This window comes from Podarcis pityusensis (assembly GCF_964106645.2).
Source record: "Podarcis pityusensis genome assembly, chromosome: 14".
Lineage (NCBI taxonomy): Eukaryota > Metazoa > Chordata > Lepidosauria > Squamata > Lacertidae > Podarcis > Podarcis pityusensis.
In genome coordinates this window covers 10,279,911-10,292,812 of record NC_138039.1, presented here as the reverse complement: position 1 = coordinate 10,292,812, position 12,902 = coordinate 10,279,911, and the positions used below count along the sequence as shown (strand labels likewise).

Below are 12,902 nucleotides of genomic sequence, written 5' to 3'. Positions count from 1 at the left end.
ATTACCTAGGGGTTCTTTCATTTTATTCTCAAAGCCACCCTATGTAGCAGTTAAAACTCAGACACGACAACTGCCTTGAGCTTATCCAGTAAGCTTTGTGGGTTAGTAGATTCTGTATTCCAACTACTGCACACACAGTACACTTTCCCCCTAGGAATCAACACCTGAAGGCCAGATTTGGCTACATTAATGCAATCACCCTAATCTGCCTGAGGCATGTGGAGGGGACGAAGATGAGGACCAGGCAAGGCAACTTTCCCCTCAAAGTGAGCTAAGTATATTCTTACAATCAGGAATAGGATAATCACTGTTCATAAGTGTGCCATGTCAGTATAGGCTTCCAATATTATTTCACTTGCTTCTTGGATTCAAGTTATCATCAGAATAAATTGTTTAACAGATCCCTAAAATAATATTCACTCACCTAGGAGTTAAAAGGGGAAGCTGATTAAAAGCTACATCCTGAAGTTCCAAAACCTAAACTCCCACCTTCATCATGGCTACCTGACATAAGAAAGGCACCACTTACAGAATCTTTTCAAGGTGTTTGCTTTTAAAAAACAACTTTATCTTGGCAGCTGAAATAAAACCCTTAATGTTGACTCCTAACTGGAACCCAAGCCAGCCGACTTTTGCAACTACTGTATCTCAACAGAAATCCTTGACAACCACATGCTTTTTATGGGCAATTCTGCAGTTAATGTTGGTTTGGTTTTTTTTACTATATTCCTTACTGGATTGTTATTTTAATTTCATAATAAAGTCTTTTTTAAAAACAACAAAACAAAAACAGTTGGTCAATAAATAAATCCTGGGATACATAAGAGTACAAATAGTAGTATACTATCATAAATTATTCTATACAATAGAATAAACTTTTGAAATAGGTTTAATTCTCCTCCACCCCTTTTCAAAACAGCATTCTGCAGAAAATAGCTACCTGCAGTCCTTCTGTAAAGGCACCTGCTATTTAGTCCACAAAGAAAGTGAAAAATCTGCATTGCTGACTGACATTTTTCCTTGAAAAATGCTTTTTAGGAATGCACTGGGAAGGGTGGCATGTTTCTAGAAAATGAAGCTACTAGTCTTTAAAGGGAGGCAGGGGGATGGGACCCAACAAAGCAGCTGTCAGAGCCAGTTCTTGTTCAACTACGGTAGAACAAGGCCAAGTCACTGGGGGAATAAGATGAAGGAAGTCCATAGCCAGCAAGGAAGAATGACAGCAGAGTCTGAGCAGTGACTTTATGCGTGTAGTAGAGCAGCATGCCCTCATGCACCATCCCATCCTGCATACAAATTAACATGTGGCTCATTTTAGCAATCCATCCTCAAAAAAGGAAGGTGGGAAAGAACTGCATGTGCCCCAATACGTGTATGTGATTGTGGTGATGCAGGTCTCCCCTTCTACTATTCACTGGACATTCATATATATGTGTGTGTGTGTGTGTGTGTGTGTGTGTGTGTGTATATATATATATATATATATATATCCCTCAAAAAAGGGGGGGTCAGTCAAGATACTCACAGAGGAGCACTAACTCATTTAACATATGTGCCATATTTATTCTGGAAATACTATTGTTACTTTACCTCAATAGCTTGTTACCACAGATAAACCATTTTGCTGTGGCTGCAAGTCAACATTTAAGGAGCTCAGAAAGAGGCAGGAATACATTGTTACAATGGGCTATGTTCACTATAAATCTAGTACAACTATCCCTCATATATTCTTTAGAATTAAATCTATTGTATTTGAGCAGGGGAATGTGATTTCTAATCTGGTCATGTCTGGGGTGCAGGAGAATATATTTGGATGCAGGAGCTGCAATCCAACAGTTCCAGGGCAAAGGAGGAAATTTCTATGCTAGAAGAAAAGAGGTGTGATAGAATACTTGTTTAAATGGTCAGACCACCTTTTGAGAAAGGGTATACAAAATACAACAACAACAACAACAACAATAATAATAATTTATTATTTATACTCCACCCATCTGTACCTTAAATGACAAGGTTTCAACTGAAGCATAATCTTATTTTTGTGACTGTATTTTTTGTAACTGTAGTTTTAAATCATTTTTCATGATATATTTAAAATCTTGTAACCCGTCCTGGGACCTGAAGGAAAAGGGTAGTTAATAAAAGCACCAGCATGCTTAAGGTATCTAAACTGAAGCATTCTGGAGTCTAGAACTAGTATTTAGACCATCTAAGGAAGCCAATTCTAAAACAGTCAGGAAAGAAACCATCCCATCAAAGAGTACCAACAGAGGGATTGATTGCCTTTAAGTGAAAAGAGATTCCCTTTGCTTTAGGGAGCATAGCTGAAACAGTTAATCTTTGCCAAGTCTTAAGCAGGTCCTATTCATGCCACCAGTTGTGGTTTTTTAAATCCATGCTTACACATAGACATACAGATTCACCTTTCTTTGTTAGGCAATAATGTTTATAACATTATGTTGTAGAAAGGACTACTAGACAGAAGAGTTCAATTTGGCATGCTTGTATGGCTGTGGAAGCACAAAGCGACAAGACCAGCAGCATGAACAGTTACAGAAGGACTCTGCCATGTGGCACAGAACCAACTCTGCTGGCTGGTCTACACCTCACTGCCCTGAACAAGGCAGGGGATTAAAGTGTTGGTTACTGCCAGAGCATGGCTGTGCACCAGGCTTTCCTTGCCTGGCAGACAGTCTACTTGGAGTCATTGCCAGCTTACAGAATGTCCAGCAGCCTTCAGGCTGTTCCTTTCTACAAGAGCAACACTGCTATGGCAAAGCAAATATCAGAAGTGGGTGCTTCAAAACTAGGATGTAAACACATGCTAGCACAGTTTTAAAAAAAGACAAAAGAGGTTCCACTAGTATCATGAATAGTAATTATTTACATCCAGAATTGGGGGGAGAACTAAGCAAGACAATAAAGTACACTTACTATTTTCCCTGTTAAATCTGAAGAGCAACAACAAGGTCCAAATGCATTGTAGAAGTTAGAGAACCTAAACCATGCTTAAGCGGGACTATCCTTGTTCAAAAAGAGTTTCTCTGTAGCAATATGAGGGGAAAGTTGTCAAATGCATGAGCAATGAGCACTGAAGGTTCAACATCAAATCACCAAGTGTAGTTTCTGTAGCCTATATCACTCCTCCAAACGACCCTTAGTCCCTCCTGCCTCCTGCAATTTTCTTCCTTGACATCCATTATCTTAGCCCTTGGCAGGAATTATGAAGTATAACAAATGCAGTAATTTTCCAATTAGCAGATCTACACTAAGGGTTGTAGGCAAACTAATTTCTACTCAGAGTAAACCCACCGAAATTAGCGTACTTAAGTCGGTCACATCCATTAATTCCAATAGGTCTACTCAACTTCTAACTAATGGTGAATACAGTTCTAAGCATGCAAGCAGCAAATATTTGTAACGAAGGAGCACCATGGCAGGAATGAACATGCAGGCACCTAGGATCTGAAATATTTTTTCAAGCCTGTCTAATATAATTCTAGATATCTGAGAGCAACAGACTTCACTGGGTCTCCCCCCCCCCCCCGCCGCCCCTTTCCAGTTGCCCTGAAGCATAAAAATAACAAACACAAAAGAGTCATTCTTTCTATCTCTTTCTCTCTCCAAACACACACACACAGTGTGTATATGTATATGTATATGCATTAATATATACATACAGTGGTACCTCGGGTTAAGTACTTAATTTGTTCCGGAGGTCCGTTCTTAACCTGAAACTGTTCTTAACCTGAAGCACCACTTTAGCTAACGGGGCCTCCCGCTGTTGCCACGCCGCCAGAGCATGATTTCTGTTCTCATCCTGAAGCAAAGTTCTTAACCTGAGGTACTATTTCTGGGTTAGCGGAGTCTGTAACCTGAAGCATATGTAACCTGAAGCGTCTGTAACCCGAGGTACCACTGTACTGCATCTGCTTCCAGAGTGCACATTTCTACTAAAAGAATATTCCTAAATTTTGACATTCTCTTCTATACAACACTGTATGCATAAAGCACATGTATCTATGTAGCTTTGCATGTTCTTTGTTATAGTCTTTAATATTTTGCACACAAAAAAGAGCAAAAAAATCTGAGGTAAATGCTACAAAAGGGCCAAGAAGGAATTTATTACTGCATGGCAAGCCAACAATTTAGCTTGCTAGTCATTTTCATAATGGTACTACAGTCCACAAACAATGAATCAGGTATTCTAGATGCAAGGTTCTGCTACAGTGACTAGACGAAACAGTGTAGCTTGCAACAAAGGAAGTAGTACTCTGAAAATGAAAAGAATTCACAATATTCCTGATATACAGGCTAGATACATGCATCTTTTTTGATACCACATCAATAAAGCGATTGGGAAGATTCAGAGGAGCAAAGAGGTTGATTAAAGAGTCTATAGAATGCTGGACAAATGATATAAGTAGATGAAACCAAGTAGGTTTGGCACACAAAAGAAGCAGTTTGAGATGGCAAAGGGAGATGTGAAATCTGATCTTCAATTATTTAAAAGGCTGCCATGAAGATCAATGTTTGCTGGTACTATCAGTGGCCCCAGAGTGTGTACAGAAAAGTAGATTTAATATAAATTATTAGTAACTGCTTTCAGAACTGGGCAATGTAACAGGTTGCCTAGCAATCTCATCCACTGAAGATATTTTAAGTAGCAACTAGGTAAACAATGGGGATGAAACAGAAATGTTGCAATGCCAAGGACTGAATTAGGGAGACCTCGAGTTTCCTCAAAGTCATAAGGATAGTCTTTAATTCTCAACTTTTTATACTAGAAACTTCAGCGGGTGGCACTGTGGGTTAAACCACAGAGCCTAGGACTTGCCGATCAGAAGGTCAGCGGTTCGAATCCCCACGACGGGGTGAGCTCCCATTGCTTGGTCCCTGCTCCTGCCAACCTAGCCGTTCGAAAGCACATCAAAGTGCAAGTAGATAAATAGGTACCGCTCTGGTGGAAGTAGCTGCAGATCTCCGAGGAGAGGCGTGGGTCTCTTAAAGCCAACATGGTGGGCGTTCCAGTAATTGCAGCTTTGGGAGGTGCAGCCGGCTTGGCAGTGGCCACGATTGCTGTACCAGTAGCACTGGGAGCAGCAGGCTTCACTGGAGCTGGAATTGCAGCTGGCTCTCTGGCTGCAAAAATGATGTCGGCAGCGGCCATCGCCAATGGTGGAGGAGTAGCAGCTGGGAGCGCTGGATGCCGCGCTTCAGTCAGTCGGTGCTGCTGGGCTGTCCACTGCTACCACAGCTGCAGTGACAGCTGGTGGAGCACTGCTGGCTGCCATCTTCCCTTAAGAAAAAGACACACATACGCAGAGGCCATATCTACTTGGAAAAGCAGTACTTGGAAGATTATGCTTTGCCGTCAACGGCATAAATTACCTTAAGCAAAATGTAATTTTAATCAATGCTATGTTATTCCTACTGGCCAAGATATGCAACAACAAATAAAGCTTTGAGAATTTAAAAAAAAATAAAAATAGGTACCGCTCTGGCGGGAACGTAAACGGCGTTTCCGTGCACTGCTCTGGTTCGCCAGAAGCGGCTTAGTCATGCTGGCCACATTACCCGGAAGCTGTACACCGGCTCTCTCGGCCAATAAAGCGAGATGAGCACCGCAACCCCAGTCGGCCACAACTGGACCTAATGGTCAGGGGTCCCTTTACCTTACATAGTATCTGGCTACTTTATTCCGGCCTGAAAGAGTACCAACTACTCTGGAGACTGATACCTTTGATATGCCACATCTCAAAATCTTCACATATTACTGTAACTTCTGGGAAATGTTTCTGAAAACTGAACTGACATCACTGATGATTCTCAAGATTCCTAGACAGAGGCATGTTAATTTCAAACCCATTAAACCACAGGCAAGGCAACCAGAGAACAGATGAGAGAAACTGAAATAGAATGTTGATTAATGTTGATTAATAAAGTTCACAAGTTCACATTTATCAACAAAATATTCTATGTGAACTCAAAGCAAAGCTTGATTATGGACTAATGTCTGTTCTTTAATGTGAACGAATATTTAATTATTTGTACAGGACATAGCTAAGGGGAACTGCCCTGCAAGTGGTAAGGTAAAGGTAAAGGAACCCCTGACCATTAGGTCCAGTCGTGACCAACTCTGGGGTTGCGGCGCTCATCTCCCTTTATTGGCTGAGGGAGCCAGCGTACAGCTTCCGGGTCATGTGGCCAGCATGACTAAGCCGCTTCTGGCGAACGCCGTTTGCCTTCCCGCCGTAGCAGTACCTATTTTCTACTTGCACTTATCTACTTGCTAGGTTGGCAGGAGCAGGGACCAAGCAACAGGAGCTCACCCTGTCACGGGGATTCAAACCACCGATCTTCTGATCAGCAAGTCCTAGGCTCTGTGGTTTAACCCACAGCGCCACCCGCGTACCATCCCTGCAAGTGGTAGTTACACATTGATCAAGTCACCTTTCAAATTGCCAGAAGCAAATCAATTCATCAGAATTAAATCACATTTACTTGTACATGGAAACATAAAAATATGCCTAGACTGAGGCATGAATGTGCTATTTGAATTAATGAATCATACAGCTTTAATTTTTTTTAGGTGTAGATCTGACTGCCCCAGGACCAATGCAGATGTGTTATTCCATATACATCTTCCAATTCTCTCATCTCCTTTTACCACTTTACAATTGCTGCAGATGTATACATTGAAGTGATTGTAACTCAGTAATATCACTGACCAACGGGGATGAAATACAGATCACTAATCCCGACACTTACTAATTGCTATGCTTATCCTATGAATCAGTTGTTTATATTCAGAACCCCCATGTCAAGGAATGCAGCTCCACCTAAGCTTGTAATCACTGCAACTATGCTCTCAGACATGAAACTTAAAACAGAAGTGCACTGCCATAAATGTATTTCCTTTTGCTTCTTCATGGTGGAGATGGGGATCAATGCTGAACAGGTTCAGCAACTAGCCATTTTCTGATCCGTTGTCTTACTTTGTCCAGCTTCTGAGATACTTCACACTAGCCAGTAAGCCCCTGCCAAAGGTGATGATCAGGTGTACACCATCCTGAGCTCCTTGGAAGAAACTGGGATAAAACTCTTAGTTATAAAGTTAAAACTACTTCAGGCATACCCAATGGTTCATGCGCACATAGCAGGATTTTCTCATTTCTTTGAACCGTGAACCATTATGCTACATGTACAGCCAACTTCTGTGTTAACAGGAACCACTCTTACTTTCCAGATTGCAACCCAGTAACCAAGAGATATATGTTGCCATACAACCTGACTTCTTTTCCCCACCCCTTGATGCATGCCACAGTGAAGACAGTGATACACAACAGGTATAACGGAGCACATGGCTATCAGCTGTGACAAAGCCTCATGCATGCTAAAGAGGGATGCCAACATTAATGTGTGGGACCAAACACACACAACCCTTTTGAAAGTTAAATTCTTTTTTTACCACATATTGCTAAGAATGTGAAAGGCTACCGGTGGGGGGCGGGTGTCAAATAAAGTCACTTCGTATTATATATTTGGCCTATAAGCTACCAGATCTGGTCATTCCTGTGACAACACAAACTGCTTTTGAAGCTGCTTCAGATTCACTATATAGTGGTACCTCAGGTTAAGAACTTAATTTGTTCTGAAGGTCCGTTCTTAACCTGAAACTGTTCTTAACCTGAAGCACTACTTTAGCTAATGGGGCCTCCCGCTGCCGCCACGCCGCCACCACGCGATTTCCGTTCTCATCCTGAAGCAAAGTTCTTAACCCAAGGTACTATTTCTGGGTTAGCGGAGTCTGTAACCTGAAGCATCTGTAACCCAAGGTACCACTGTATAGCATAGGAGCTGCTATACAAGTCAAAGAGCCACTTGGCCACATGAAACTAGTTACATGGTTATTTGGGTCCTGACTAGATCTTTCTTATCATTTATTCTTCTCAGTAACCATTGATTTTGTCTCTCTCCTCTCTTGACCCCTTCCACTAGGGTCTCCATCCTTCCAATGGTACCTAAGTAGCATATGTTGTACAGACACACTTGCACTCTACAACCACCATGACTGCTGGACAATCAGTTCCCTCATTATAGTCATGACTCATGACCCTGGACAAAATCTCATCAATAAATTTTGGTATGAAAATACTTACATGTCTGGCAGTCATATAATTGGTACATTTGCATATACAAGTCATTGAACAAGGAAGCTATCATTTATATACTGACATTTTAAAGCATACTTTTAAATAGGAAATGAAGCAGACAATCAAGGCTCAAAGCAGAAGGGTGTCTTCTAAAGTAATTTGTACTGCCTATGTTAGTGTACAAACATAGCTTATTTTTGTTTCTTGTGACATTCATTCTATTAATTATTTTATTTTAAAGTGAGACACCCTGGAAGGAAACCAGTCTCCAGGAAATGTGCACAGCCATAGCATCACAATGATTCTAGACTTTAATGTGGTTAATTATGGAACACATTTTAGCATTTTAAGTGTTCCTCTCCAGGCCTCTCATAACAATTGACAGACAATTTCTCGTACCTCTGGAGTGTTCTCCTTTGTTGCTTAAAAGAGGAATAAGTGGCAGCTAGCAGGACTGTACCCCATTTTCACAAATGAAAGGATCTAACAGAAACATTAGTGGGACAGGAAAGAAGCAGTCCCTGTTTGTTCCTACTCTTTTTCTCTTTCCAAAATGAAATATATATTGTTTAGCCCTACAGCATGTCACACACAAATACTAACAAGACAAAAAGTACATTTCAAGCCACATCTATGCGGAGCTAAACCTTACACTTTAGCCATCAAAATTCTAATTTCTCTTCAATTCTTCAAATAACAATATCAAATATAAAGAAAAGCCTCAAGTAACTGCTGGAGAACTTCAACCAGAACTATTCCTATCAGACTAAATTCAAGAAAATTCTTTTCCTTTTAAGAGAGTATAAAAATGCAATCCAAGTATATTCCCCTATTTAATAAAATAAAACCAAGGAATTAAATGATGTACCTATCACTCATATCTATTTACTTATATAATTTTTCCTTCTACTAATTCATTTTGGGTGGCCTTGCTCTTCCAAGCAAAAGGAGATTAAAAGAAAGGCAAATTAATCCTAAATTAATTTAGAGAGCGCTCCTAAATTTAAAAAAGGGGCGGGTTGTACTTCTACAAACCTCACTACTGGAGGGAGTAACAGCTGAATATATCATGGATCTGAATTTATTATGACTAGACGTTTATAAGTTTAACATTAAGGGTAGTAGCTCAGCTCTACTCAGAACAGATTCATTGAAATTAATGGACCTAAGTTAGCCATATCCATTAATTTCAAGGGGCCTACTCTGAGTGAGAATAGCATTAGATTTCACCCTAAATTTAAGCAGACAGCAAAGAATAAGAGTGGGTGATACATAAACCTCAAGCTAGGTAATGTGTAGTGAGACTACCAATACAGTTGTACCTTGGTTGACGAACGCCTTGCGAGTCGAATGTTTTGGCTCCCAAATGCCACAAACCCAGAAGTGAGTCAAACAGACTTCCGGAAGATTCCCTTTGACTTCCAAGGTACCACTGTATATAGGTTCTATCCTTACATTTTAAAAGATTATAAGACTAGGGATCCAGAAACAAGGCATAGTATAGCCTACATCATGGGTAGGCAAACTAAGGCCTGGGGGCCAGATCCGGCCAATCACCTTCTAAATCCAGCCTGCGGACGGTCCAGGAATCAGTGTGTTTTTACATGAGTAGAATGTGTCCTTTTATTTAAAATTCATCCCTGGGTTATTTGTGGGGCCTGCCTGGTGTTTTTACATGAGTAGAATGTGTGCTTTTATTTAAAATGCATCTCTGGGTTATTTGTGGGGCCTGCCTGGTGTTTTTACATGAGTAGAATGTGTGCTTTTATTTAAAATGCATCTCTGGGTTATTTGTGGGGCATAGGACAGTGGACCGGCCCCTGCTGAAAAAGTTTGCTGACCCCTGGCCTACATGATTTATGAAGCCACATTTTCCCCCAGGAGCCAACTACTGCTATGTTTAAAAACAAAGGTTTGTTCCAAGTTACAAGGTATAATTCCATACAGAACACAAATGAAACACAAGAAATATCTATTGATATCCAATAACATTTCTAGCATTTCCTAAAAAAAGTTGCTTGGACAGGCCCAATCTACAGCTGGTATAGAAAACAAGTCAATTTACTCCTTCAAATATTTGACTGGTAAAGTAACATAGCATCAGTTTCTTTCATACAATTCTGTTCACTATTAAGTTTGTTAATGATGTTGAAACAATGCAACTAAATTTTAAGCTACTATTATCAAGAACTGGACAAACAAAGTGATGCAAATAGAATTGAATAATGCAAATACAGTGGTACCTTGGGTTACAAACTTAATTCGTTCTGGAGGTCCATTCTTAACCCGAAACCATTCTTAACCTGAGGCTCACGTTCGCTAATGGGGCCTCCCGCTGCCGCCGGCGTGTGATTTCCTTTCTCATCCTGGGGCAAACGTCTCAACCCGAGGTACTACTTCCGGGTTAGCGGAGTTTATAACCTGAAGCGTTTGCAACCCGAGGTACCACTGTACAGTTGAATGGCAACAATATTCAAGAATCAAATAGTTCTTCTTGGCTTTCATTCAGAAGTCATGGGTTAGCCTAAACATGGAGTTGCCAAAGTAGTACATATGTACACCATGGACCCTTGAGGACTTCCCCTAGTGCCTATTAAGCCTCTAATTCTCTCTCCATTACTTTTACCTCCATAATGAGGTACAAAGGGTGGTTACTTCCCCATTTCCATCCCTGAAAAGCACATGGAGATGAAGGTGCAGAAGAATGATTCCCTTTCTCACTTCTTCAGTTCATTTCAAGGCTCAGATCAGTACCTGAGTAAATGAGAAAAAGTGAAAGAAGGAAGTAGGAGTGAAGGGAGAAAAATGAAGCAAGAAGGCCAAAGGTGGAGTACAGTAGAAGTCAAGAGAGAGAAGTGCCAAAGAACAGAGAAAGATGGTGTGTGAGAGAGTATGCATCAAATCTAATAAAACTGATCCTATTGAAAATGCATAGTTTTCCACAAGTTCCCACCCTCCCCCTGCATCCAATCACAGATCATGTCTATCTCCATTGAAAATCATGGATATTATGCTTTCCAGCACTACCATGATGCAAAAACATAGATTAGAGACACAGATCCTTATGAATCCTCACAATTTTTACCAGGGCTCTTTTTAATACCATCACCAAACATGTCACCTCTGTGGGCACAGGTGGGATCTGTAATTTGTTGGAGCTTCTATTGTCATCCTATGTAAAATTCATGAAGATTCATCCTGATCTTCTGTGTTTTTATTTTTGACTATGCAGTGCAAACATGCAAGCTTTAATTTGATGGTAGTGTTTGGAGATTCTGTTTAAAACCTTGCAAATTCAAGAGGAAAATTCTACTGGAACTAGTTTTTTACCCATACTCATGGAAAAGCGAAGAGTGTGTATGCATTCTCTTTTTCTCTGTTGGGAAGGGGCGTGAGAAACAACCAGACTGAGCAGTATCCAGGGCACTCTTAAAATCCAAGTGTGCCCATGGGTCCAAAAAGGTTTTCAATCTGTGGACAATCAAAAATGTTGTTTAAAATGAAAGCTAACCACGGAGAGACAGAACATTTGAGGTAGAAGTTAAGAGCTTTTAAAATACGATACCTGTTCCTGAATAAAACTTCCACTAAGGAGAAAGGAGCACTTATTTATGCCTTTACTATCAAACAAGAGTTTGTTGCAACTAAAAAAAGGTAGATTGCTACCTCCATACGGGTACAGTGGTACCTCGGGTTACAAACGCTTTGGGTTACAAACTCCGCTAACCCGTAAGTAGTAACTCAGGTTACAAACTTTGCCCCAGGATGAGAACAGAAATCGCGCACGGGCGGCAGCGGGAGGCTCCATTAGCTAAAGTGGTACCTCAGGTTAAGAACGGACCTCCGGAACGAATTAAGTCTGTAACCCGAGGTACCACTGTATTTGACAGTTGTCAGGCGCTCAGATGCTCCATCAAATAATAGGTAAACAATCAACTGGCATTTTAACCTTCTTTTTCATCAGCTACAGAAATACAAGAAACCAAAACATCCTGCAGTGCTGAAAGTACAAAGCACACAATAAGCCTCCCCAGGAATTATTTCTTTACACTATCAGGGACAGTGTCACATCTGTCATAAGCAGATTACCAAAACTCACCATCCATTCCAGAATGAAAACAGACATGTCCTCCAAGTTATAGGCAGATTTGACAAATTAACTCAACTTGCTCATTTCCAGTCAGTTCTATTTACGTCACTCTTCTGATAACAAAGTGATTCAGAAACAAGTCTTCAGAATCCTTAAGATATGAAGATGTACCAACAGCAACGTAAGCCTCAAAAATCTGCACTGCTAGAAAATAAATTTCCAATGCGAGATTTGAGGAATCAAAATATATTAGCCACTTCTTATTAAACTTTGGTGCCAATTCATTCCTTTCCAGTAAACTCGCAAACCATCAGATACCTACCACTTGGCCAAATATTTCCCTCACCCCCCCCCAAATTACCTTCCTACTGCACTTACAACAAAACTGAACCTGTTAGTTTCCTGTTCTTGACTTCAGCTAGTCAGATTTTTAGCCTTATTGTGACTGTAAAGCCTAGCCAAATTCAATAATAAAACAAGAATTATATAGAGGCAACTCCCCTTTTATGCAGGGCTTGCGTTCCGAGGCACCACGCACATCCATGGGACATACATAAGCCCATCCCACCCCCTTCTGGTGTGAAAAATGGCACACACGTCAGCAGTCGCACAAGTGCCAAACACGTGCAAATGTGGAGTTGCCTGTATATGTATGTTTC

General features: G+C 40.7%; 1 protein-coding gene across 2 annotated transcripts in view; it reads right to left on the bottom strand.

Moving 5' to 3' along the window:
- The window catches only part of USP22 (ubiquitin specific peptidase 22), a 105,337-nt gene that overhangs the window by 91,342 nt on the left and 1,093 nt on the right, over window positions 1-12,902 (bottom strand). The window lies entirely within an intron of this gene.